This window comes from Gadus chalcogrammus, chromosome 15, assembly GCF_026213295.1.
Source record: "Gadus chalcogrammus isolate NIFS_2021 chromosome 15, NIFS_Gcha_1.0, whole genome shotgun sequence".
In the NCBI taxonomy this organism is placed as follows: Eukaryota; Metazoa; Chordata; class Actinopteri; order Gadiformes; family Gadidae; genus Gadus; species Gadus chalcogrammus.
The window spans coordinates 4161458-4167558 of record NC_079426.1 but is presented as its reverse complement, the minus strand read 5'-3'; positions in this window follow the sequence as shown (position 1 = coordinate 4167558).

Sequence of the window (6101 nt, the reverse complement as noted above, 5' to 3'; positions counted from 1 at the left end):
ATTAATTGGTTAGGGTTAATGACTTAAATGGGATAATGTGCTGACCATTTGACCAGATTAATACAAATCAAGCTTAATATTTATTAGGTTTCATATTGGTCTTATGTGCCAAGGGAGAAACCTACACTCTATTCTTAAACCCTGTAACTGCACTGTAGTCTATATGTCCACTAGGTGTCTCTCCTGCAACCTATTATACATCCACTGCATAGACGAGATGGTCAGTAAATGGTGCTTTGTCTCCAAAAAAAATTGCTCTGTTCACGTCAATGGGATGTTTATCCTAATAGGATCTTTTAAGATATTTCAATTGATTTATTGATTTCAAAGTCCAGAGCTCTCATGTGAGGCATACATGAAAGACATAATTAACTATCTAGATCCAAACTACGGACTGCTACCACAAGTAGGCCTACCATAATAACATGTTGTGCAAAGGAAAGGGAGAATATACCCTCAGAAAGTATGATTCTAAATTTACTTCGTTTTCGTTGGACAAAAAGAAAAGGGACTAGGTCAAATTAACTAGTGTTTCTCATGAATGCCTTAAGGTGGCAGTGTCATCATGACTTTTCAAAAGAGACAATGGTCTAACTCTGATTTCTGGCCCTGGCACATTTAATTCAATTGTATCTGCCGGCCTTTATAATGTATTACCTCATGTACTGAAGACTGCCACCATCCACACTAGTGGGGCCATCTGTGCTTTGTGGCTCGGTGGCCATTAACCCATCTGGGGGTTTGTCTGCTTGACAGTTAGGGCTAGTGGCCGTTGACCTTACGAGGGGAGGAGTCAAAAGTCATGTCTCTAGAGTTATCTAAGGACACACCATTGTTTTAAGGAGTTTACTAAAGGGAATTATGGTTGGCCTTTTTATGAATAAATAAAAAAACTGTCTTCCTTTTTATACATCGCCTAGTATTATTTTGTATGGGGTAGTATCACGTTTTTATCTACTCAATAGGTGACTGCTTGTAGGGATTTATTACATTATTTATCTGTTAGAGCAGTTGAGCTTTTTTTCCATAAACACTTTTCATAATAATAAAAAAGACTTTAGCCTACAGGCCCAAATATTTTACGTTTACTACTATTATAGGATATCTAAACCAATGGGACTGGATAACATCATCCATGTAAGAAAGAAAAAAACAAATCCAAATGCAACCTGCCGTGTTATAACACAACATGTCGATGATATGATAGTGAGGAACATGTGTTGGCTTGGTAACTCTTCGAGTATCCAGTGGCAACAGAGGTCTTTTGAGAACCAGTGCCTTTGGATTGGCTGTTGTGCCCACCAGTCTTCCATGTCGCCAAGTCTGACCGACACCGTCTCGTTTAACTGCAATCACTTCCTCTTCCTGCTCTCTCACCAGACGTCTACCGTTTTCATTGTGTCAAAATGACTGCCCACACATTGAGGGATTTAAAACTTTGAAATAACCTCTTCCTTGTATAGCATAGCGTTGAGTCTCATGGAGATATTTTGAGTTGTGGATAACCTGTTTCCCAACCACCATCTTCTCTCTAGTCCTGCATATGTCTGAAGGCATCCACTGGGACAACGGCAGACATAACAGCATAAGTGTCTTTGTCTCAGTGTCCTGTCTGTCAGACCCCCAGCCCCTGCACACGCACCCTCTAGCCCCGCCCATATTTGGGCGGCTGTTACCGAGAGGGCAGATGGCTTATTACCATAAATAGGACAGTGAAAGAGAGAGAGGGGGGGAGAGTCAGATAGAGTGGATGAGGGAGAGTAAGAGAAAGAGGGGGAGTGTGCGTGTGCGTGTGTGTCTGTGAGAGAGAGAGTGAGAGTAAAGCGAGCGAACAGGAGAACCATGCGGCCCAAAAACTAAGGAAATGGAAGTCCGTTGCTAGGAGAAGGGGAAACAGCTTTATGGCAACACAAAGGCACCCCCCCCCCCTCTCCCCTCTTCCTCCTCTTTCTCCTTTACTCCTTCTCTTCATCTCTCTCAGCTCCCCCCCCCCCCCCCCATTGGTCCTTGTTCACGGGACTGAAACTGCCACTGCAGGTTGGGCACAGATGGTGCATGGAGCCCAACGTCCATAAAGCTGGACACAGCCTGCGCCAATACTGCAAGACCTGGAACAAGTACATCACACCTTCTCCTTTCCAGGACAGGAGTGGAGTGCTGAAACCCAGCCCAGTGTCATCTAGGAATGGGTCACTTGATGCACACAGGCAATCAGAAGCCGGAGAGATATCAGATTTGTCTGAGGTCTCTAGTCCAAGGATGACTCCGTTCGGTTCCCTGTGCTCCGTAAGCGGTAATGATTCCTCTCCGTCAGATTCCATGTGATGACATTCTCCTTCAACCCCGAAAAGAATACGATCCTAATATTTATTACACATTTTAGTCTCCACCAGAGTGGGATAATATCCTCTTATTCTATTAGTCGAGTCATCCTTTAAAATAAGAACGCGTGCACCTTGAGGAGACACCTTAGGTGTGCACGCTGTGCACAACCAATTGCTTTGAGGTAAGAAAGGAAGATGACTCAAGCCCAACATCCTCAGTCAACCCATTAGCAGAGCAAAATGGGACAGGATGTCAGTGGACATCCTCCACGTTTAAAGAACCGCATCAAGTGATTGCGATTAAGCAAAGGCGCAGCAATAACCACAATTAACAACAGGAAACGTGGCGACGGCCATAGAAGAAAGCGTCATTAGCGGCAGCCCTGCCTCGCCTTCCCGCCCGTCCACCCCTGTCCTCTACCATGCTTCATTACCCCGTGCTTAGCCAGGCACAAGGAGGCAGGGCAGCCCCTGTGCCCACTTAGAGCCACACAACCAGGATCCCCATAGACACGGCAAGGGTGCACACCGCCCTCCAGCTCCAGGTCACTCTAACTCCATTATGGGCCCGGTGACGCAGAGAAGACAGTGGGATATCTGTGCCGTCAACGGTACACCAACAGCCCTCTCTCACACCGACTCACCCAAAGAAATACCAATCACGAGTTGAAGCCAACTCCCAGCATGCAGCAATCGGTACGTTAATGTAAATGTAACATTTGATACATGGAAGGTGATAATGTCAAATGGTCTCTTTCAATGGAAGCTGCCTTTTGGTGGTTTTTATAGAGTTTAGAGAGTGAAAACTGTGCACTGCACTCAGTGGCGGATCTTCCATTAGGCAAACCTAGGCAAGTGCCTAGGGCCCCAACCAAAACAAAAAACAAAAAACTGAACAAATATATATATATATCTGAAACTGATTTGACTGTGGAGAGTTGAGTGGCAGTGCACTATGGGTTTATTGCGATTCTAAGAGTATTGGGATGGTTATTTGTTTTGTGTACGTGTTTCAAAAATGAGGGCCCCATGTCTATATTTTGCCTAGGGCCCCAAAATGGCTAGATCCGCCCCTGGTAGACAGGTGGGGGCGTCCAGGCATGCATGCACACGCCACCATCCCTGTCTTTTGAAGCGCTGCTAAGTCTCACACATGGCGTAATAAACCATGGAGCTGATGGTGCCAAACAACGTCTCTGCAGCCACAAGGCTACTATTGTCCTGGAAGATAACATGGACTCTGTGACGAGGACATAGCAGGGTAATTAAGATGTGATGAAAAGATGAGGGGTGTGTAGATGTAAGAAATAATCAGCACGGGGTTGCCGTGGTTTGCAGTGAGGGCGTTGGTCAAATCTTCAACTGGAGACAGGTCATGACCACCCATAATTAATAAATGATGTTTTTAAATATGCAAGGGATGGTTAGGGATAGAGAATATTGTGTTTTCCCCGCTATCCTACTCCGCCTCTTGGTTAACTGACTTCCGAAACTGTTCATTTGCCCGCAAGGAGCAGTCATTAGGAGTGAATAACAAAATTTAGCTTGGCAATAGCACACCCCAAGATCAATGGCCTAATTCAATTGGCCCCTTGTGCGTTGTGTTGTATAGCAGGGCCATTTGCAGGGCTTTATAAGGGACCCATGGAGCTTTATTGTGCTTAAAACAACAAAGAAATGCTAATCACATTGGTCAATAGAGGCAAAGCAGACATAATACCTAAAAACTGCTGCTAGAATTTAAAAGAAGGGGAAAAGAGCAACCTTCAATTGTGTTTGGTTGAGTTTTTCAAGGAATTAATTACAATAAGGAAAAATTTTACCAATTAATTATCTGCATAAATTGTGATGCTTTAATGATTACAGCATTTATCGTCTGCAAGGTCTGATAACAACTAAAACGGTTTCCTAAGCATTGCTCTTAACAGTAATAACAGTAATTTGTAATAATGTAGATAGATACTGTATTCATCCATCCTTTTTTAGAGTCAGAAATGTTTTTCTGCATTGACTTTTTACCTTAAGATCCTTGCATTTCAGTATGTGTGGGGAATAACTGATACTTTACAGTGTTTGCACAATATCTGACCTATCTGAACTCAACAAATAAGCTGAATCAACACAAAATTACTGCGTATTTGTTTGGCGGCCGTGACAATCATTGCTCTTCAGACGCATCAAGAATGGCATTGCCTCTGCATAAAACCGAGGCACTTATCAAGCTAGAGATAAGAGACAACTATAGACTGCTGACACAATTCATAAAGCCTGGTTAGCAAAAAGGGCTTTCAAACAAAGAACTCCAGTAGGCAAACACTCTGCCATTGAATATAAACAGGCGGCCAGACACAGGAGTACCTCCAGGGAAAACAAACCAGAAAAACAGAAAAAGGTGCTGCCTGCATTTAAATCAAGTTAACCACACCTGGTTTACAGTTAGAAAGGGCATCAGGAAATATTGTGTTTCCATAGCAATTTGGCAATACTATTGAACATGACATGAACAACATTTTGTTGTTCTTGTTAAAAAGGAAAAGTTCTTTTGTTTGTTCTTTAAACCGGTTCTAGTCAGTGCGCTTACTGACTTCTGATCTTCTGGCGCAACATTTATTTACTTAAGTGTCTCACGACTGCAAAACGACTTGTTTGCAACAGTTAGAGGAAGACATCGATGCATTTCAACATTAATTATATCCGTTTAAAAAACGTTTTATCAGTTTAGAAATGTCTCCAGCAGGTGACCCATCCTCTCTGCTGGAGATAGCGGGTCAGCATCTGAAATAACTTATGGGTACAGCTGTTGAAGGGCATGGACTAGGCCCAGTGAATCACAGGACAACGTATTCACTATATGTTTGCTGTTTACTGTTTCCAAAACCAGAAGTGAAGTGAAATATTTAAATTGTACTTCAAATATTAAATAAAATGCAGCATTGCATCCCAGCCTTGTGTATTTGTTTGTGTACGCGACACAATTAGCCAGATTTAGAGGGCATGCATCCACTGTACCACGCTGAGCCATCCTTCTCAAGCAGAACACGACAGCTTAACTGTCGCCTTGTTTCATTTCAACCTCTCCATCACCCGAGAGGCTTCATGTCAGTGGCCTGTTCCGCAGAGTTTAGTAAGGTGCCATGACAGAACAGGGTGATGAAGAGGAGGAGGGACCAAATCAGGGAACAGCAGAAAGAAAGGGAGGATGCAAAGGAAGCAAAGGATGGAGCATCAAACAAACAGGAGCTGTCACTAATAGAGAGGTTTATGAGCTGGAGTCCGGGGCTGGAATGGAGTGCCGCACGCGAGTCGCAGCCTCTTATCGGCTCGCCGGCAGCACAGCTCCGACACTTGCTCTTCGTAAAAAATGGCCTGATTCATTTTCTGCATGAGAGGGTCTCGCTGGGGCGGCACCGGACCAGCCAGGCCACACAGATTTATGGACCATTAAAGCAGCAGGCCTCCTGACCACTGTGCCACCACGGGCTGCATACTCTGAGCAGGCCGCCACCGCCACCTCATTCATGCACGCTCGCCGTGCCCTCCATCAGTTCCTCGTCTCTGCTTCAGCCGCTGCCACTTTAACTGCGCTGAACAAACTTGCCCTTTAGTCTATAATTTAATTATTCAAAATCAAACCCTCTTTACACACTGCCGTGTCTCTTCTACATTGTTTTTTAAATGTTTCCCTGGAAACGCTTTATTAATTATCCCTGGCTCCACTGCATCTTTTAACCACTTTTTTTACTCTGAACGTGTTAATCTGGTTCTTCTTCTTCTTCC